General features: G+C 43.8%; 1 long non-coding RNA gene across 1 annotated transcript; it reads left to right on the forward strand.

Annotated features, from left to right (window-relative positions):
- Nucleotides 1–6,473: 6,473 nt before the first annotated feature.
- Nucleotides 6,474–22,408, forward strand: LOC310759536. Its single transcript, XR_014546388.1, has 2 exons — nucleotides 6,474–6,592; nucleotides 21,993–22,408. It is a non-coding gene; the product is annotated as an uncharacterized lncRNA (long non-coding RNA).
- Nucleotides 22,409–23,042: the final 634 nt, after the last annotated feature.

The raw sequence follows: 23,042 nt of genomic DNA on the forward strand, positions 1-23,042 counted from the left end.
CATTGCTGGAAACAGGGGAAGCAATTTTCAATGATTCCCCATTCACACTACAGCCCCTGCAACATCTCCCACGCTGACCTGGAAGGTCGTCCGAACCTGTAGATCAGTGGTTCCCAAAGTGGGGCACACGCCCCACAGGGGGGGCAATTTGATTTTTTTGGGGAGGCAATTCGAGAATAAGACTAAGTTAGTGGCCTTTTAGGCTTCCTCCCCGTGAATAGGAGTTCACTTTTTGAATACAGTGGTACCTCGGGTTAAGAACTTAATTCGTTCTGGAGGTCCGTTCTTAACCTGAGGTACCAGTTTAGCTAATGGGGCCTCCCACTGCCGCCGTGCGATTTCTGTTCTCATCCTGAAGCAAAGTTCTTAACCCAAGGTACTATTTCAGGGTTAGCGGAGTCTGTAACCTGAAGCGTCTCTAACCTGAAGCGTCTGTAACCCGAGGTACCAGTGTAATAAGATTTATATATCACGGGGGGGGGGTCAGGATTTTAGAGGTGCTTAGGTGGGGCATGACCCAAAAAAAAAGGTTGGGAACCACTGCTGTAGGTAAAGGACTGCAGGAAGAGGAAAGGGATTAGTGGGGGAAATCACACTCACCCAAGTTCTGCTCTGCTCAGGTGAAATCTGGATTCAGTTTGCTGACTTTCCAGTTAGTTCCATGTTACTATTGCATCTCTCCCTCCCTCCCTCCTTTCCTCCCCATCTTATAATTAATGCCAAAGCCTCCCCCTTTAAATAAAATGGCACTTTAGATGAACACCGATGCCTGTCTAGCTCTTTTTATCATCCAAACCTCTTTTGTCCCATTTTGTTTGTTTTTAGTTGCTTAGTAACTTATTACATGCAAATGTCCCTTTTGTTCACTGTGGGACACTATGTTGTCTGCATATTTGTTATGTAAGTGGCATTTTCTTAAAATAAAGAGGAACTTTCTGAAAAGGGAAAGAAAGAGGTAGTTTGAAAATGCCTTTTCTTGCCCGTGGGGTTATGTGTCATGCTCTCTTGTGCGTGGAGAACAGAACATAGTGGCATGTACATAAACAAAAAGTGCCATTTCTGCCCTCGTCTCCCTGCCACCAGGTGTGGAAGGTTGGTTGTACCTCACCATTGTATCTTACAGTAAAAAGTGCAGTGATTGGGTGGTTGTAGGCCATGGGTAGGCAAACTAAGGCCCGGGGGCCGGATCCAGCCCAATCACCTTCTAAATCTGGCCCATGGACGGTCTGGGAATCAGCGTGTTTTTACATGAGTAGAATGTGTTCTTTTATTTAAAATGCATCTCTGGGTTATTTGTGGGGCATAGGAATTCGTTCATTTCTTTTTTTTCCAAAATATAGTCCGGCCCCCCACAAGGTCTGAGGGGCAGTAGACTGGCTCCCTGCTGAAAAAGTTTGCTGACCCCTGTTGTAGGTGCTTCCGGTCTAGAAGTGTGTGAAGTCAGATGCGGCCACATCTTGTGGCCTGTCAAGTGCTTGGAAGCCCTCTGTTTTTTTCCACTGAGAGCCAGTGTGGTGTAGTGGTTAAGAGCAGTAGTCTTGCAATCTGGGGAACCGGGTTCGCGTCTCCGCTCCTCCACCTGCAGCTGCTGGGTGACCTTGGGCTAGTCACACTTCTCTGAAGTCTCTCAGCCCCACTCACCTCACAGAGTGTTTGTTGTGGGGGAGGAAGGGAAAGGAGAATGTGAGCCGCTTTGAGACTCCATAGGCTAGTGATAAAGCGGGATATCAAATCCAAACTCTTCTTCTTCTCTTCTTCCTGGGAGTAAAATTAGGGGGGGGGCGGGTATTGTCCTTTTCCAGCAGCAGCACCAAGCAACCCACCATAGCTGTGTTAAGTTCAGTAATTCAATTCATTGACATTGCAAATGCTTTTATGCATTACTACGTGCTTAAATGTGAGTGGTTGGTAACTGAATTCTAGAGAGTTTTCTAGTAGTTCTCTCTTTTTGGAATAATTTTTGTTTGATTTTAGAAATTATAAACTTAAAACAAAGTCAATTCAAAAACAACATATACAGAGATTACTCGGAATCTCAGGACTTCCCCCCATCACCTTCTTGAGCCCTAATGTCAATATTTACAGCTGCCTATCAGTCCATTATCCACAATTTTTTATCCATCTAAATTGCCCATAGTTTTTGTTACTTTACAAGTGTGGGTAAAATCCTGCTAATGCTTTTATCTGCTTACAATGGTCTCCTAAGTAGAGTATAAATTTCCCTCTTACTTTTTAAAAGTTCTTGTCCTCTTGGTTCCTGAGCTTTCCAGTTATTTTTGCCATTTCCACATAGTCAATCAACTTGCTTTGCCATTCTTCCTTGGTCGAGATTGTTTCTTCTTTCTATCTCTGGGCCAATAACATCCGTGCAGCTGTTGTCGCATACATAAAAAGTCTTTTCTGGTCCTTTTGGTACCTATAATTCCTAATAAAAAAGCTTTTTTAACAATCGTTATTTTAAACATTTTTTTCCCCGCATTTCATTATATATCATCTCCCAGAAAGGAGTTTTCTAGTAGTTCTCATGCGATTGGCTAACATTGGTCACATGGGAGGTATCGAGCAAAGGAGAGACTCCATTTTGTGTGAAGCAAGAGGACTGTGTTTTCGAATCCACTGTGAACACTGCTAAGTTGAATCGTCTGCAATGGATTCCCATGCAGCAGGGTTGAAGTTGCAGGCCTTCCTATCATGTTTGCAGACAACTTTGTAACACAGAGTTGGCCTGCCGATGGACCTGGATCCTGAAGCCAGCTCCCCATGGATCTGCCATCTTCCATTCTGTGTACATGGCCAAGCCGGTGTAGATGTCGCTGAGACAGGAGTGCAAACATGCTGAGAATGTGAGCTTGGGAGAGCCCATTTTTGTTTGAGACTCTGTCCTTGTTAAGTTGTGGGTGAACGTATCAGACGACACAGCGATTCTTCAAACAGCTCTTGTTTATTCAGAGGCCAGAACAGAACTGAACTGAAGGGTTCAGTCAGCCTGCTTATATAGAGCTCCAGTACAACGTTACTGTAACAACTTTCTAAAACTATCCAATCACTGAACGTCACTTTCGATCCTTCATTTGCATAACTATCTACAGTATCCCCCTGCTGGCCCAGGGTGAGAACTTCAGTACATAACAGTCCTGCCATGTGATACCCAAAATCTTCTCAATATAGCACATGAGAAAGGCCTTGAGGCATTGCTCCGGGCGGGTATACATCCAGTATCTTGTGCAAGGAATCCGGGCGCATACTGGGAAACTTTCCCAATTCAAATGGCTTGAAACACTCTGTCGTCCTAACACAATAAACCCTCTTTTAAAAAAGAAAGATACTTTTCTGAGGTTATAAATGTGGCAGGGAAAGTGGCTGAAAAGTGTGGGGTGGACTAATAATTAATGCAAAGGCGTGATAACACCCCTCAAGCAAATCGTAACAAATTAAGGCTAGACATTGCTCTAACCTCCATGTAAGCTTTGTGCAATCAAATCAGGAGAAATGCTGGGCGAAAAGGTCATTTGGGGAGCTCCAGATGGAGGCATGCCATGAGCAGTGCATTCTAGGCATTACCCCTTCACATGTGCTCCAACGGGCACATGGAGCTTCTAAACATGTGTCGGCTCTGTCGTATGTTTCAAGAGAGAGGGAAACTCCATGCACACAAAAGGCTGCGTAGACTTCCCAGCTGCTGAAGCACTGGCTCTGCCCGCACACACAGGGATGCTGTGAACTTATTATCAGAGCTCCTGTGCCTGCAGCGAAGCACCAGATCGCCGTGTTCGTGTTGATAGGCCGCCATCAAAATGAATGATGGCAATCTCTAAAAAACAGGGGTCTTCTCATTCATCTTCCTCCCTTCTCGTCTGCGTGCTCATGTGTGGAATATTTGTAGCAATGCCCGTTTTGTTTGCCCTCAGAGAGATGGATGACTGCTTATTAAAACAATACCCAATCTGGGGGGGTGGCTGAGAAAGGCAGCCTTTTGCTGCCCCCGACACTTCCTCTAGGCCTCCCTGGTTCTCCCTTATCACTTTCACGATGTAGTTGTTCCTGCGTGGCTCCACGTTACTATCGGCACGTGGTTTTCGAATAAAAATTTTGAGATCCCCCCCCGAGCTATTTTTCTGCTCTGATAATAGTCTCATCAGATAACTTCGTAGCATTCCCCCCCCCCCTTCAAAAATAGCACCTCCCAATAATTCGCCAGCTGAGATTTTCTGTGTGATAACAGGGAAGGGATTTCTTTGACCAATCTGACTTAATTATGCTACGAAAATGTTAAAAGAAGCGGAGTGTCACTTTCGAACTCTCCTTGGCAATTAGGGATCAGACTAGCTTTTCCTTCCGCGGTGTTTATGTTCTCTGGTCTCGTACACACACTTGCACATGCGGTGCCATCTGTGGTATTTATAGGAGGATTGTGAGTTTTTTCTGCTCCATTTCTCTACGCCGGAAAGAGGCAGAGAGGAGTCTGGTTTTACACAGTGTCTCTTCAAGCAAGAGTTATCGGAGAACGTTTTTAGGATAGCAGAAGTTTAAAAATCCCGGTGCTTTGGGGATTCCACGGAGGCAGCCGACTGGGCGATGAGTATTATCCATATATTCAGTCTTGCATGGAAAAGTGAGGCAGGAAATGTTCGATAGCACACTGACTTATTCTCCAGCTCGAGACCCTGATTTGGGTCAAAAGGCAATTTCGAAATATGGATCAAGCTGTAAAGATAAAAGGAACAAAGAACACTGCCTTACGTATAACAGGTCAGAATGTTTTTCCATCTAGATCATTATTGCGTATTCTGATTTGCAGGCACTCTCAAGGAATCTTTCACATCAGTGAAAGATGTGATCTTTCACCTTGATCTTTTTTTGTTCTTTCTTTTTTCCTAGAGGCACCAGGGACATAGCTGTCAACGTTTTCCTTTTTTTTAAGGGAAATTCCCTTATTCTGAATAGGATTCCTCTCAAGAAGAGGGAAAAGTTGACAGCTATGACCAGGGAGCGAGCCCGTTTATTTTACTTATTTCTTGAATTTATATACCTCCTTATACCCGGAGGTCTCAGGGTGGTTCACAGAAAAGATCACAATATTAAAAAACCAAAATAAAAACAATAGCCTAAATAACAACACACACCCCAAAAAAGCGACATTTTAAAAGGGCATAGGATGTCAATCAGGTCAACCAAAGGCCTGGTTAAAAGGAACGATTTTGCCTGGCGCCTAAAGGTGTATAATGAAGGCACCAGGTGAACTTTCCTGGGGAGAGCATTCCACAGACGGGGAGCCACTGTAGAGAAGGCCCCGTTCTCGTGCTGCCATCCTCCAGACCTCTCAAGAAGGAGGCACATGAAGGAGGGCCTCAGGAAATGATCTCAGGGTCTGGATAGGTTCATATGGAAAGAGGTGGCCCTTGAGGTATTGCGGTCCTGGGCCGTTTAAAGCTCTATAGGTCAAAAGCAGTCTGTTGACTTCTCCATGAAAAACATGTGCCCTACCATTGAGCTAGAGTCGCCTCACATCATGGCTAGAAAGCAGTGAGAAAAATACCCAAACCCCTTACTGGAATAAGCAGCTGTCAGGGAACTGCCATCGGAACTAGAGGAGGAGGAGGCGAGGCTCCACAGCGATGCTGGAGAGGGGCCAAGCAGGGAGAGAGGCAGGTCTCCTGTTGGGGAAGAAAATCAGCGCAACACCAGGGATAGAGGGGGGCCAATGGGGGAAGCAGAGAGCAGGCTCCGGGACTCTTCACTGGACACCAGCGGGGAGAGCACAGGTCCTCCGCTACCCACGCCCTCCCTGCGCAGAAGACTTCCGCGCAGGGAGAGTAGGAGGAGACTGGGCGTCAAACAACTTTTATGTTGGAAAAGGTTTAAGAAACGCCAACTGACGGATTCTGCCAGCGACTGAACAGCCACAGAGTGGATGGCTGTCCAGCGAGAAATGGTTTAACCAGCCAACCTAGCCCAGAGCGGCGGCAACTTACGCACAAGCAACCCCTAAAGCCATCACAGCAGCAATCTTTAATTAATACTCACTTTACTAAGAGGAAAAAGCCTCTAGAGGATTAGGGCCAAGAAGCTGGGTGGCCTTCCTGAGCTGTGAAGAGTTCAATTTCTCTTTCACCATTTTTTCTTGCTCCTGCAAGAAGATGTCCAGATGTTGCCTCCATTCCCACCATTGTCCACTTTGCATTGAACATGGCTCCATCGGTTCAGCTCATGCCAAACAGTGGATTATGTGAGCAGAGGACAGCATCCCATTGTTTAAGGTGGCAAAGAGGGTGCTCTGAAAATAAAGCACAGCCAGATGCTGAATTGGTGTCTCGGCAATACAAGGAGGAAGGCTGTCTGTCCAGAATGGCCTGCCTTTGTAGTAAGGTTAAAGCTTACTGGGAAATGATATACAATGAATTGAAAAGGATGGCCTCTCTCTCCTTCAGGTGGGTTGGTACATTGGCCAGTTTTTCTCTTCCTGGGAAGGACGTCCGAATGGGGACACATGGATTAGTCAGTATCCTGGCACCAGCATGTGGTCACAATGGCCAATCTCCTTCAAGCAGGTGACATCAGCATGTGGTCACAGTGGCCAGTCCCTCTCCTTCAGGTGAGCAGCATCATCATGAAGTCACAATGGCTGGGACCTTTTTCAAGCAAGCAGCATCAACATGAGGTCACAGTGGCCAGTTTCTGTCTTAGAGGCCAGTGGTATCATCATGTGGGGGGTACATTGGTCAACCTTCATTGGAGCAGGTATAGTGGACACATTGCCCTACTCAGAAGGTAGGCAGAAGCAGGACTGTATGGCTGCTGTAAATTTTATATCCATAACAGGCTATGGTTTAAGAGAAAATTATATGAAAATGATATATTGTTGGTATCTAACACTGGCAAAAATGTGTAACTCTAAATCAAACAAGTGTTGGAAATGTAAAGAGAAAGAAGGTTCTTTTTATCATATGTGGTGGTCTTGTATAAGGTTAAAGCTTACAGGGAAATGATACATAATGAATTGAAAAGGATGTTCAAGTAACCTTTGTAAAAAACAACCCCAGAATCTTTTCTTTTGGGAATTATAGGGACAGAACTACCTAAACTGTACAGAAATTTATGTATGCTACTAGAGCAGCAAGAATGCTACTTGCTCAAAAATGGAAAGAAGCAGAAGCCCTAGTAAAGGAAGAATGGACACAAAAACTTATGGAATATGCAGAAATAGCAAAACTCACTGGAAGAATAAGAAATCAAGGTAACAAACTTTTTTTATAAATTAATGGAAATGGTATATTGAATATTTACAGATACAGTGGTACCTCGGGTTACATACGCTTCAGGTTACATACGCTTCAGGTTACAGACTCAGTTAACCCAGAAATAGTGCTTCAGGTTAAGAACTTTGCTTCAGGATGAGAACAGAAATCGTGCTCCGGCAGCGCGGCAGCAGCAGGAGGCCCCATTAACTAAAGTGGTGCTTCAGGTTAAAAACAGTTTCAGGTTAAGTACAGACCTCCGGAACGAATTAAGTACTTAACCCGAGGTACCATTGTAAATTGCAAACATAAAAACATTGACAGGGTTATTGTAATAACCTGCAGTTTCATAAGAGTATACATTTAAAGTAGATAATTAAATGAGCAAATTAAATGAATTTGGATATGCAGAAGATATTGAAAAGTAAATATAAGGAACCGTAGAAAGAGGGGGAAGGAAGTCAAAGTTTGAAATGTTAACTTGATTGTAAAACTAATGAAATGTATAAACTTGAAAAGTATAAATAAAAAAATTAAAAAGAAAAAGAAGAAAGAAAGGTCTGCCTTTACATCAGGGACTGGGCAAGGATTGCCCACCTGATGTCAGTGTTAGTTTCTGTTTGTGCCACTGTGCAGTTGCTTGGAGTCACAGGACTCTGTTTACATTCCAGGGATTCCAGACTGTTGGAAGTCTCACAGAAGACAGGAGACGGATGTGATGTTTACTGGTTTCCTGTTCCTTTGTGTTTTCAGTTACTCTCTGCTCTCACAGAGAGAGGATGTATTTTCTTTTCTTTAGCCATGTAGCTCATACTATTTCGTCCTTCCGCATGCTGCTGTATACTCTGCGTAATGGGGGAACGTGCTTGGAGCCTCATCAAAGGATCAGGTCATTAATCACGTCGGAGGACTCGACCGGAAGAGTCGCTTGGTCGAACGCAAGTCCGACAGTCAGAGACTGGCTGGATGATGAGAAGTGTGGGGGGGCACTATCCAAGGAGCCCCCATGGAAATCCCAGAGGAGGAAGTCTCAGAGCCTGAGGGTTGGTGGTGGGACACTAAGGGCAGGTCAGAGGGTTAAGGGGGTGGGGAAGGAGTGGTTGGATGGTGAAGAGGCAACCGGGTTTAGTGAGCAAGAAGAGCCAGGCGCAGAAAGCAGTTCAGACTCAGCAGATGAAGCAGAGGAGGAGGGCCTAGAGGCTGCAAAGTATCCAGGGAGCTTGCCTGCCCTACTGTAGTAAGCTCCCTTCCCACCCTCGCCCCCCCCATCTCCAAGGCCACGGAGAGCTATGTGTGTAGCAGAAAAAGAGCACAGGTTCCTCTCCCCCGACGTGGTTTAAGGCTGCTTGGGAAACATCCTGCTAAGGAGAAGGAGATTTAAGGGGAAGTAGGAGGCAGGGACTGCCAGTCCTGGCAACTATTGCATAGGGGCCCGTCCTGTTCTGAGGCGTTGCTGCCTTGTATGCTGTTTTCTTGAATAATGAGTTGTGATTCGAGGACCCGATCCCCGCTTGGGGGAATAAAGACACGTGGACACAGTATGTAAGTGTAATGGGAATTGGGGTTGCTTGTGCGTAAATTCCAAACTGCTCCCAGCTGTTGGGGTAGCTAAACCTTTCCCTGATTTGACAGCCCTTACAAGGCGACTGTCTCAGTCACTGGCAGAATCCGTCAGTGGGCATTCCCTGAACTTCTTCCAACATAAAAGCTGTTTGACGCCAAGTCTCCGCCTAGCCTCCCTGCGCGGAAGTCTCCTGCGCAGAGTGGGCGTGGCCAGTGGCGGTCCTGGGCTCTCCCCGCTGGACCCTGTGGAAGGGTCTTGGAGCCCTCTCTCCGAAGACCTTCCCTGCTCCCCTTCCTTCCTGGTGTCACGCCGATTTCCTTCCCCAAGGGAAGTGTTCTCCCTCTCCCTGCTGGTCCCTTCTCCTGCATCGTTGGAGAGCCCTACCTCCACTCTTGGCTCTGATGTCAGTTCCCTGACAGTAAGGTTAATGGGTAAGGAAAAGGCCACAACTTTATTGATTACAGCATGTGAGAAGGTATTGGCTTAGGCATTGGACCACAGAACATTAGACTCCACCCACTCGGAGAGGGGTGAGTTTGAGGAGGGGTTAACCACCAGTAGGGGGAGCCTGTTGATGCTAATACAACTATAGGCTCTCTCCTGATGTCACCGAGGGTCATGCCAAGGCCCCCCGCCACACGGGCATCGGACAGGATCCACAACCGCTGGATTCCTTTAGTGGAGTACCCAAAATTGTCGGGGAAGGCGATGGCCACACCTTGCCCCCCGAAACACCAACAACACATTCCAATGCCTAAAGAAAATGTGTGTGCAATGGCGGGGATGGCTGGCATGGCCGCATTTGAGCGGCAAGCCACGCCCCCGCCGAGCTTCCCTATTGGGTGCCCAACCAGGGAGGGGCGTGGCGCGCCAGCCCTGGAGTTGAAGCAGGGGGCGGAACAACCCCTCCCCTCCGGAAGGAGGAGAGGCTTTAACTTTTCTGTGTCTTGAGTGCCGACCTGCATCTGAAGCAGCCCTGACACCCAGCGCTCTTGTAACACAGCCTTTGCAAAGCTGCTGCCCTCCCTATGTCAGTGGACTAGGGCTCCCGTTGGCTCTGGCCAGCGCGTGCTGGAGGGCACCAAGTTCTCGAAGGCTGCCCTAACACGTTTTTGACAAAGTGGGAGGCAATGCTTGGCAAGATTAAAACAAGGAGGGGAGAGTGCTGACTGGCCATTAAAACATTAGCACCATCTCATCATTTACCTAAAGGTATGCTCCACTGACTCCAGAGGTAAGCTTACTTTCAAGTGAGCTGGTGCAGCACGGAGCCTTTGACACAGAACTGGAGAGGCTGACTGTCCCTGGTTAAAACGGGTCCAGAGGAGGGCAACCAAAATGGTCAAAGGCCTGGAAACGATGCCTTATGAGGAACGGCTAAGGGAGCTGGGCATGTTTAGCCTGGAGAAGAGGAGGTTAAGGGGTGATATGATAGCCATGTTCAAATATATAAAAGGATGTCACATAGAGGAGGGAGAAAGGTTGTTTTCTGCTGCTCCAGAGAAGCGGACACGGAGCAATGGATCCAAACTACAAGAAAGAAGATTCCACCTAAACATTAGGAAGAACTTCCTGACAGTAAGAGCTGTTCGACAGTGGAATTTGCTGCCAAGGAGTGTGGTGGAGTCTCCTTCTTTGGAGGTCTTTAAGCAGAGGCTTGACAACCATATGTCAGGAGTGCTCTGATGGTGTTTCCTGCTTGGCAGGGGGTTGGACTCGATGGCCCTTGTGGTCTCTTCCAACTCTGTGATTCTATGATTCTATAAAAATCTCAGGCCTGCCATGAACTCACTCGGTGGCCTTAGGCAAGCACCCTCACGCAGCCTCAGCACTCCTTGTGAGGATAAATAAACTGAACAGCCTAACAGGGTTGTTGTAAGAATTACTGTGGGGTCCTGTGTGTACCGGACTTTTCCATGTCTAAGACAAGGGTTGTTTAAAAGAATGTTAAAAATCACCAACGATAGAAGAATGGCAGGTGAAGATGTTGGAGTTTCTGGAGCTGGCTGACCTGACTGGAAGAATGCGCGAACAGAAAGAGGAGGGAAACCAAGAAGACTGGATGAAATATAAAGACTATTTAGCTAAATATTGTAATATAAGATAATTGAGAAGGTTCTTGAAAGTACTAAACAGGCCTAGGATAACAATAAGAATGTGGTATAGTAATATGGATTTCAGACAATAAGAAAAGAGTTGAATATAGTTAATTGAAGGAACTAATTATTTAGAAAGATGTTTGGGAGAACTGTTACAAGGTGATATAACGAAATTCAGTTAGGGGGAATTTGAGGAAGTCACTTAATGGAATTTAAAATGAATATAAGAAGGAATATGTGTTTTTTTTCTTTTTCTTTTTCAGTATTGTAATGTGTTTTGTTTTGTGTGTTTTATATGTTATAATTGTTATAAATGTGGAAAACTAATAAAAAAAATGGGGGGAAAGAATGTTAAAAATTGGGGTGGCGTCTTATACACCGATAATGCATATGTGGGATGGGCGATTGGTTGCAGCTGCGAGCCGGGGGTTGTTAGCAGTGATTGGGTGGGTGATTGGTGGCTGTTGGAAGGGCTGCTTAGGATTGGCTGATGCTGCATCAATGGCTGCCGTGGATTGGCTGCAGCTGCGATTGTCAGCGCTGGGTGAGTAATTTTCAGGGCTCTCCCCTCCAAAAAAAGCTGAACAACTTCCGCAATCCTCCCTCTGAAAAATTCAAGAACCCTGGGCCGTCTCCCCCCACTTTCTTAAATTGGAGTCCCCAAAAGTAGGGGGCGTCTTATACACGGGGGTGTCTTGTTGTTGTTGTTTAGTCGTTTAGTCGTGTCCGACTCTTCGTGACCCCATGGACCAGAGCATGCCAGCCACTCCTGTCTTCCACTGCCTCCCGCAGTTTGGTCAAACTCATGCTGGTAGCTTCAAGAACACTGTCCAACCATCTCGTCCTCTGTCTTCCTCTTCTCCTTGTGCCCTCCATCTTTCCCAACATCTGGGTCTTTTCCAGGGAGTCTTCTCTTCTCATGAGGTGGCCAAAGCATTGGAGCCTCAGCTTCATGATCTGTCCTTCCAGTAAGCACTCAGGGCTGATTTCCTTCAGAATGGAGAGGTTTGATCTTCTTGCAGTCCATGGGACTCTCAAGTGTCCCCTCCAGCACCATAATTCAAATGCATCAATTCTGCGGCGATCAGCCTTCTTTATGGCCCAGCTCTCACTTCCATACATCACTACTGGGAAAACCATAGCTTTAACTGGCCGTCTTATACTGGGGCGTCTTATACACAGGAAAATTTGGTAAATCCCTTTGGCATGTTATGGGTTGCAGCCAACAGACCCATCTGAACAAGGACTTCTGCTTGTGCAACAGAACCTCTCCCTCTCTTCTCCCTGCCCCCCACATCAGTTCTGGAGAATTGGGGAGGAACACCCAAGATTTGGGGCAGGGGCAGGAGAGGAGAGGGGTCGGCGGGAGAGGCTCCATGTGTTAACAGGATTATTGAATTCAACCCTACATAAATGCCAACTATTCTTATTGAGTGAGTTGGGACACAGGAAGAATTACGTTAAATACTTTATAAAGAGAAAAACCTTTATTACGTCTGAAGGAAATCACATTTGGATTGGGCAAGCCCCCCACCCCCACCTTGAGATTGTATTATAGGAAAGAGTTGTCCTAAATGTTTTCCTTATTAATTAAGGATTGCATTCATATGATGACCATAACATTATCCTGAGAAGGCAAGGGGGGGGGGGACAGGGGGAGAGAAATCTCATTTTCTTCTCAAGCGATTCAATTTCTGCTTAATTTTCTTTTCTCCACGTTTCTCCCCAAGTCCAAACAGTGTCATAAAATATGGAATGGAAAGCAATAACCAGATCATTTACATTAGTGGAACAGCTGCATTTAATTCTGCTTCCATCTAATACACTGCTATAGAAAAATCTCCTCCCATAGACCATCTCCCCCCCCCCACTGCAATACAGCCTTTCCTCGCATGCTCTTAATTATGGCCATAATTAATTTTAAACGGGCAGTCTACCATCAATTCTACATTATTTGCAATATATCCTCCAGCTGACACACACACACACACACAAACCCCAGAAGAAAAGGCCTCTCTCTGGGCTGTCTTTTTAATGAAACTGGTAGATTACTTAAGGAATTGGCACTGAGGCTCGTTTGAGCAAAATTGCCTGGTCCGCTGTCAAAGCACATTGTGTCTGCCCATTGATGGATTGCATCACTCATAGCTTTTATAGTTGTGGTAAAAGAGGTCAGGCTGCCCAGATTGATAAATCTGAATTTCTTGTAATATTTTATACCTCTACTAGACATATGCATAGAGCCAAATTTATACTTAAGGCTCTGCCCAAAACTTTCATCTCCGTGGCTGGAACTGGAGTCCTTGGACAAACCTTGGGGGAGGAGAAATACCCAGCAGAGAGAAATGGAGATATATATATATATGGATATATATATATATATATATATATATATATATATATATGGGACGCGGGTGGTGCTGTGGGTTAAACCACAGAGCCTAGGACTTGCCGATCAGAAGGTTGGTGGTTCGAATCCCCGCAACGGAGTGAGCTCCCGTTACTCGGTCCCAGCTCCTGCCCACCTAGCAGCAGTTCGAAAGCACGAAGTGCAAGTAGATAAATAGGTACCGCTCCGGCGGGAAGGTAAACGGCGTTTCCGTGAGCTGCTCTGGTTCACCAGAAGCGGCTTAGTCATGCTGGCCACATGACCCGGAAGCTGTACGCCGGCTCCCTCGGCCAATAAAGTGAGATGAGCGCTGTAACTCCAGAGTTGGCCACGACTGGACCTAATGGTCAGGGGTTCCTTTACCTATACACACACACACACACACCAGAGAACTGGGCTTAGGTGTCCTCTTGGTTGAACTCCAACTTCCATCAGCCCCAGACAGCATGGTCAGGAATGATTGGGAGATATAGTACAGGAACAATGGAAGGGTCACGTGTTCCTCATCCGTGGTTGAAGGATGACTTGGCTCCTGCATTCCTGATAGCCTCCCTGCTTCCATTGCATTATGGCCCCTGTTATGTATTGAGTTGGATGGGATCCAAAATGCAGCAGTCTGATTGGTCCTAGAACAATAGGATCCAGAATGCAGCAGTCTGATTGGTCCGCAGGAGCCACCCAATCCAACTCCAGGTGGAAGTGAATCCGCAACCTGATTGGCCTACAGGAGAATCCCAGAATTAGCCAATCACGTGCGACCCATTGTGTAAATAATGTATAAAGCAGACATTTCAGGGGAACTTCCATTCCTCACTACTAAAGAGCATAAAATAAAGAGCATGAAATCCACACTCAACTCCAAGTATATTTCAGCCCCTTTGGCCATTCCAACTGTGCACAACAAATGTTTGACATACCGTATTTTAAATTCAGTTCTCCACGTTTTGCTGCTGTTTGGGATTTGTTTTTCTGTTTCTACAAAATCCTCATGAAAATTCACCAGCATTTTAGTGCAAATTTCTCCCAATAAGCACATTTCCCCTCACAGTTTTGACGAAAGTAAACGTTTTGTGCAAGCCGTTTCCTCCAATAGAATGCAATTTTGTATATTTTCGCTCGTCTCTTTGTTTTTATACACATTTCCCCCTGCTATTTGCACTTTTGTAGATATTGGTTGGCAGACGGCATTGCAAAATTTGGGTAAGTGCAAATTTCGAAGGATAGCTATGTTTCAATTCGCGTCTTATTTCAGAAAATGCAAATTTTATAGATTCAGCTTTCAGTGTATACTGCATCAATTTTTTTTCTCCATCCCAGCTGGAGAGCTCTAATCCAGAAGTAGACAGTCTTCAAATCTTTTACCTGAACCCCAATGTCCACCAACCAGAGCAAGGTGCAAAATTGTGACTCATGGGATGAATGGTGACTCAAGGGATGGGGTCTAAATCTATACCTGAGTTATTTCAGATCAAGGATTCCAGCAACCTAATTTGGCAGTGGTGTCAGCTTTGGTTGTTGCTACTGACAACAAATTAGGAGCCAGAAATTATTGCTGACCAGATGATGATGATGATGAAAATTTGTATACCTCCCTATCCCCACAGGTCTCAGGGCTGTTCACAAGATAAAATCACAATATAAAAACACAAAATACATATGATGTGTATGATCCTGTGATTTACCAGTAGATCCCAATCTATCTTCCAGCTACCCCTGCTGCAATCTACACTTCTTCCATCTGTTCCTCGCCTCTGGGGTGCCTTTTTAAGTATCCAGAATGATCTCAGCATCCAAAAAAATCCAGTAATCAATCAATTTATCTTTTTAGGGGATGGGTGAAAGCAATTAGTCAGAGCCAAAGGTTATTAATTGGAGCCTTGCTCCATTTTATAGGGAATTAAAAGACAGTGCATTCATTTTGACCCTGGGCACCAGATCGAAGCATCAAAAGAGGTTCCTGGGAAACTTTCCCCATGTATTTATTTATTTATTTATTTCCACCAGCAGCGGCAATAATTTAAAACTGCATGGGAGACGGGAATGCGGCTGACATTCAAAGGCAGCAGCTACGCTTTAGAAGCAGGTGAAACAAGTAGATTTGAAAGAAGCAGACATAAAGCGTAAAAGCGAATCCTTGATGTTCACGGACCTGATATCTGAGAGGGGTGAAGCAAAGAAGAAGAAGAAGGAACTAACGCCAGTCATAATTGATTTGCAGGATGGGATATGTCAAGGGTAGGGAATGTCATGCAGGAGCTGAAATGAGGCAAGTGAAATGAGCAAAGCCCTCTTCGCCTACTCTTGACAGCGGAGCGAAGATGGATGGCATATTCCGCTATCAGGACAGCTGAAAGAATTGCTTGTGAACACATCTTGGGGTCCCCATATTGATTGGCCTTCCTTCCACGGCCCATGCTAATTAAACATTACTTTAACAGGATGAGACTGACTCTGATCAGAGCTGGAGGGGGATGGAGAGGAAATGCTGTGCTGTGTACATCTCTCTGTCCAGAAGAGGACTCAAGCTTTTGGTGTTTTTCCCTTTGATACAGATTTGCAATCTTTCAAATCGCAGGCCATTTTGTTCAATACCAAGTATATTATAAGCCCAAGGAGCCAAGGTGAATTTTTGGAGACCATATAATTAACATTACAGTGGTACCTCGGGTTACATACGCTTCAGGTTACAGACTCCGCTAACCCAGAAATAGTGTTTCAGGTTAAGAACTTTGCTTCAGGATGAGAACAGAAATCGTGCTCCGGCAGTGCGGCAGCAGCAGGAGGCCCCATAAGCTAAAGTGGTGCTTCAGGTTAAGAACAGTTTCAGGTTAAGAAAGGACCTCCGGAATGAATTAAGTACTTAACCCGAGGTACCACTGTACTTGCATATAATGTTGATGAGCATGGAGGGTGACCAGTTAGAGTTGTTGAGTATGTTGTACGTATTCATTCTAGCAGTCTGAATTTGTGAATCTCGTGTGAGAGTTTTCTCTTGAAAATTATTGATATATGGACAGAAATAGTGAGAGCTGAATTAGTGCTATGTCAGTTCCTTCAGAGTGTTGCTGCTTTCAGGTTTTTGACACTGATGATAAACGTCAGGATCTTTGTGGTGGGAGATTCCCAGGATCTGAATACAGTCGCCAGCTCAACTCTGAGATGAAAGTGAAGAAAAGGACTTTGGGAATAAAAAGAGCTGACAGCAATGTGGCTATCATCCCAACCCTAGACAAGATCTATTCCTTTATTGTTCTTTTCCTCCTGAATTCCAGTTTAACTGAAAGAATGTTTTTTGGGGGTATTTTTTTTTTTTTACTATTCTTATTATTTTACTTAATTTTGTTTTAAAAAGCAGCAAGCAAATTAAACAGAGCTATCTTAGAGAAAAGAACAGGGTTACAAAAATAGACTTCTACCAAGCCACAGGGCATATTCTAATAAACAGTAAAAGCATGTCCATTTGCCTGCTGCATTGCTTGCTTGCTTGCTTGCTTCTTTTTATGAATTTCTTCATAAGCTGATTCCAGCTTATTCCAGTCTTCCTCAACCTGGTTCCCTCCAGGTATTGCTAGGGTTGATGATAGTTGTGGACACCATTTGGGGAAGGATGCTTCATCCATTTTCCTATTAGAAAAATTAATTGATTAAAAAAATCAGTTCATGAACCAATAGATGCCCAGCATTTTCCTCCCAATACCTTGCCCAGACACTGTTCCAGATATCAATATATTCATGACTAAGAGTTCCAAAGTGCTTGGTAAATCTTTCCCAGATACACCTAGCAGCATTCTTGGTTACAAAATACTGAAGTCTGGAATCCCAGCCCCATATGTCTGCTTAGTTACATGGTTCAAAGAGAAGAGACAGGGAAGAGTGGCAGATGAAGGTGATGGACTATATGGAATTGGCGGAAATGACTGGCAGAATCCAAGACCTGGGAGAAGAGTTGGTGGAAGAAGACTGGAAGAAATTTAAAGACTATCTGCAGAAACACTGTAAAATTAATGAATGTTAAAATGATGTTGGATTGAAAATAAGTGGCATTAGCAACAAAGTTAACAAGAGTATGCAAAATTGAATTGATAATGGATGAAAATATAGAGTTATAATATGTTAAGATACAGAGTTAAGATAAACGAAAGAGGGTAAGGATTTGCTGATTCGATTATTTAAATGGGGATACAAAAAGGGGAGGTGTGAGGAGGCCAAGGAAATAAGATAATGAGTTAGGGTTACAAAAAATGGATTTGTTTTTACTCTTCTTTTTTCTATTTTATGTATTTTTCTATTTTTTTTGTATTTCTTTCTTTTTATATGACTTTTTAAAATTTATGTTTTTGTAAAACTTCAATAAATATCTTTAAAAAAACAAAAACAAAGAGAAGAGACAGAAAGGAACAGGAAACTGCCCTGATAGAGTATTTCCAATTAGCAAAGCTGAGTGGAAAAGTCAGGGGAACCTTAAATCAAAAAGTATGGAAAATATTTAAGGAATATATAAGACTATATTGTAAAAATGATACCATCCTAGCAGAACTGAATGATATTTATGTATAATAAATAAATGGAATAAACATCTTAGAGGTATATATGGAAAAAGAAATAAAACAAACTGCGTGATAAAATCAAGACAATAGAAAAAGCATAATAAGAAGGATTGGAAGCTTTTCACAGAAGACTTTATTGGATAAGATATGATGTTGTATAAATATCTGGTATTTTAAATTGTTATTTTTTTCTTCTTGTTGTTACTTTTAAACTGTTTGTATTTTTGGATGTAGAGTATTCTTTTTTTCTTTCTTTTTTCTTTTCTTTTCTGTGCTTAACTTTGTAGTATTTACCTTTATTGTAAGATTGTATTTTAAACCAATAAAGATGTATTTTTTAAAAAAAGGAAAATGCCCTTGCTTCCTCCCTCTCCAAAGGCGACAGGGTTTGACCTAGTTGAGCCTTCTCTAGAAAATAACAGCTATGTGGTCCTTAACTGCTTCATTTACCAACTCTCATAGATCTGCATTGTTAGGCTAGACTGCAAAATCACCCACGTTGATAGTGTTTCGAATACAGTGCATTCAAACACAGCATTTTATGCATATTATATCTTTAGCACACCCATCCAAAACCTTTGAGCATCTGTGAATCCTGTTGTTGTTGTTTAGTCGTTTAGTCGTGTCTGACTCTTCGTGCCCAAGGGACCAGAGCACGCCAGGCACTCCTGTCTTCCACTGCCTCCCGCAGTTTGGTCAAACTCATGCTGGTAGCTTTGAGAACACTGTCCAACCATCTCGTCCTCTGTCGTCCCCTTCTCCTTGTGCCCTCCATCTTTCCCAACATCAGGGTCTTTTCCAGGGAGTCTTCTCTTCTCATGAGGTGGCCAAAGTCTTGGAGCCTCAGCTTCAGGATCTGTCCTTCCAGTGAGCACTCAGGGCTGATTTCCTTCAGAATGGAGAGGTTTGATCTTCTTGCAGTCCATGGGACTCTCAAGAGTCTCCTCCAGCACCAGAATTCAAAAGCATCAATTCATCGGTGATCAGCCTTCTTTATGGTCCAGCTCTCACTTCCATACATCACTACTGGGAAAACCATAGCTTTGACAAAGACAAAGACAACAGGTGAATCCTGTTAGTCTCATTCAAAGCCCTCTTACATGGATAGGAATCGCGGGAGCCTGGGATTTCTTCAAAAGGAGATTTGAAAAATTCACACTTGTGAATAAGTCTATCAATGGTTATTAGCCCTGGCAGATGGATGTAACTGGGTTCACAGGCATCGTTCCTTGAGAGATGGGGAAGAAACCTCCAGGTGCTTAGAGATGTTGTGACAACATCCCTCGTTAAAGATGGGAGTGATGTGATGTGACAGGGTTTTGAGATGGTTTCAAAACTTCTGACTCTTCCTGTCAGAACACTTAAGAGGTCTGTTATTATCTCTCTGCGGTGATGTTTCTTAATAACCAGCAGCAAGGCGTTGCAATTATGTGGAAGAAGAGCCTGTGACCACATGGATGAGGCACTTTTGGAACAAAACAAGAACATTTATTTATACTTGATGAGGTTCATAGCTTAACAGGTACTCTAATAAGGCAGAACACTTTGTTTTGTTTTAAAAAATAATTTTTTATTAAAGATTTCTTCGTTTACAAAAATACGGGCATTGTCTCTTCTTTCAAGTTGCGTTTCCTACAGATCAGTTTCATTTGTTGTGAGACATTAGTTTTGCATAGTGTGTTAGGTTCGGAAGAAAAGAGGGAGGGAGAATGGTGAGTGGGGTAGGGTACAGTGGTACCTCAGGTTAAGTACTTAATTCATTCTGGAGGTCTGTTCTTAACCTGAAACTGTTCTTAACCTGAAGCACCACTTTAGCTAATGGGGCCTCCTGCTACTGCTGCGCCTCCACCGCACAATTTCTGTTCTCATCCTGAAGCAAAGTTCTTAACCCGAGGTAAAATTTCTGGGTAACCTGAAGCGTATGTAACCTGAAGTGTATGTAACCTGAGGTACCACTGTATTCTACTTACTGTATGTGTGGGGTTTTGTGTCAGCGTTACTTGTGTGGGTTCTCTTACTATTCGCTTGTTGTATTTTCTTGGTGGTGAGAGAGGCTGGGGTGGGGCTAGGGTGGGGTTGGTTGTCTTTGGTTGGCTGTAGTGAGATTTGTTTTTGTGTGTGAGTGGTGTGTGTGTGTGTGTGTGTGTTTCAATCAGGTTAGCCAGATTGATTTGTATGCTGTTGGTGGATTCTTGTTGTTGTCTTGTTGGGCTGTGTACAGTGGTACCTTGGGTTACAGATGCTTCGGGTTACAGGCGCTTTGGGTTACAAACTTCACTAACCAGGAAGTAGTTGCTCTAGGTTGAGAACTTTGCTCCAGGATGAGAATGGAAATCATGCACCGGTGTCACGGCAGCAGCGGGAGGCCCCATTAGCAAAAGCATGCCTCAGGTTAAGAATGGTTTCAGGTTATGAACGAACCTCTGGAACGAATTAAGTTCTTAACCCGAGGTACCATTGTATGTGATAAAGGGGAACCATACTGGGGTAAAGGCGTCGTCTTCTATTTGTCCCCATGTCAGTTTCAATTTATGAATTAGTTTTTCTAATAGGGCTGTTTCTCATACTATTTGATACCATTGGTCCATGCCAGGCTTCCTCAACCTCGGCCCTCCAGATGTTTTTGGCCTACAACTCCCATGATCCCTAGCTAGCAGGACCAGTGGTCAGGGATGATGGGAACTGTAATCTCAAAACATCTGGAGGGCTGAGGTTGAGGAGAAGCCTGGTCCATGCTTACTCCTGACAGGTCTCTCCAATGTCTGGCTGTGATTCTTTTAGATAATAATCCCCACTCACATCAAAAAGAGCTCCTAACCCACCTACTCATGGCGGAACACTTTGTTATGAACACACACTCTTCACAAAAATAAGCCAAAAACTTTATTGAAATTCTCATTTTAAACCTGTCTTTAAATAGACTGATTCCTTCTTGAATGGCTATTGGTTTTACACTTCCAGCGCCTTCTAGAATTTTTACTTTCCCCCAAGGAAAAGAATCTGGGTTGCCCTGCTAGCTACACCATAATTCAGCTCTAACCAGGCTCTAAATGGATCTCTAACTAGGCACTGTCCATGCCCTAACTAACACTGACAGGCAAGCCCTACCTGACAGTTAGACTGTCTAATTCTAACATTCAACTCTCCACTCTCTCTCGTGATTGGAAGACACTCCGCCCAGCTCTGATTGGTTTCTGGGTCACCTGGAGGCTAACCCATGATTTGTCCATCACAGATGCACTTTGTTGTAGGCCCAATGCATTTTTTGAAAAAACCTTCTTTTCAAGGGAATGTGTTTAGAAACAACCCACACTTTCAAGGTATAATGCAGTAATTCTTGTTCATCTGGGGAGTCAAATCGAATGAGATGTTAAATGCATTTTTAAAAACCTTTAAAACCCCATAAATTGAAGCCACTATTGGGAGGAAAACTCATATTATTCCTAGTTCAATTAGGAACTACAGAGGAGCAATTTTCATCTGGGGGAGGAAAAGGTTAACCCCCCCCCCCCGTCTACTGTGATCTCAGTAATAATTCCCCCCTCTAGACACAAAGTGGCTGCTATTTGCACTTCTAAAAAACACATGCACAAGGATCACGGGGGACAATTCACTCAACACATTTCTTTCAGATCACTGTAATTGCCCTTGTTCATCAGTGTTATATTACATTTACACCCCATCTTTTCTGCAAGGAGCCCAGTATGTTTCCGAGCACAATTCAAAGTGTTGGTACTGACCTTTAAAGCCCTAAATGGTCTCAGTCCTGTATACCTGAAGGAGCGTCTCCATCCCCATCATCCAGCCTGGACACTGAGGTCCAGCTCCGAGGGCCTTCTGGCAGTTCCCTCGCTGCGAAAAGTGAGGTTACAGGGAACCAAGCAGAGGGCCTTCTCGGTAGTGGCACCTGCCCTGTGGAACTCCCTCCCAGCAGATGTCAAGATGTAAACAAATATTTTACTTTTAAAAGACAACTGAAGGCAGCCCAATTTAGGGAAGCTTTTAATGTCTGATGCTGTATTGTTTTTAATATTCGGTTGGAAGCCGCCCAGAGTGGCTGGGGAAACCCAGCCAGATGGGCGGGGTATAAATAATAAATTATTAAATATTATTATTATGGCGGCATACACACTCCTCCTCTCTATTTTATCCTTGCAGAAACCCTGAAGGTTAGGCTGAGAAATAGTGACTGGCCCAAGGTCAACTGGTGGACTTCAAGACTGTCGGACTTGCGTTCGACCGAGCTACTCCTCTGGTCGAGTCCTCCAACGGTGATTAACGACCTGAGCCTTTGATGAGGCTCCAGGCACGTTCCCTCATTACGTAGAGTATACAGCAGCAGAAGAAGACGAGAAATGTATGAGCTACTTTGCTACATTTTATTTCTAACTACGCAGGACAGAAAAGAAAATACATCTGTTCTCTGTGAAAGCAGAGAACCAACTGGAACAAAGAAAACAGGAAACCAGTAATATTGACATCCATCTCCCGTGAGACTTCCAACAGTCTGGAATGTAAACAGAGTCTTGTGACTCCAAACACTGCACAGTGGCAATAAACAGAAACCTAACAAAGACCAACCCTGGTCTCCCAATTCCTAGCCCAGTACAGTGGTACCTCGGGTTACAAACTTAATTTGTTCTGGAAGTCCGTTCATATATATATAAGCTTTTTAAAACATATTTTCAAAAGTAGTTAAACATATTTTTACATCTTATTCAATTTTTTGACTTCCATCAATCCTGTCTGAAAATTTTCCAATCTAATCTCTCAGTATGCATTTCTTTTTTTAAAAAAATAATATTTATTAAAGTTTTAAGGGTTACAAAAAAAAAAGAAGACACCAATTTAAGCAAAAACAAAACAACACATCACAATAAGGAAAAAGAAAAAAAGCCAGAAAAATAGAAACAATTAAAAACACAACGAACATTCCCATAACTTATCTTTCATTTGCTTGTTTCCTTGACCTCCTCACACCTCCCTTTTTTGTATTCTAGTTCGGTTAGCTATTTCAGCAAATCCTTTCCATCTTTCCCAGTTTTTGTCCTATAATTTATCTTAATATAGTGTAACTTTACTTCCCCTCTTTTCACCAATTAACAGTCTATTTTTACTTAAACCTTTATAACATTTCTGCTAAAGCCACATAACATCATTCCAACATCCTTCTAACATTCCTTAATTTTACAATGTTTCTGTAAATAA

Source organism: Podarcis filfolensis, assembly GCF_964270895.1.
Source record: "Podarcis filfolensis genome assembly, chromosome: 3".
NCBI classification, from domain to species: Eukaryota; Metazoa; Chordata; class Lepidosauria; order Squamata; family Lacertidae; genus Podarcis; species Podarcis filfolensis.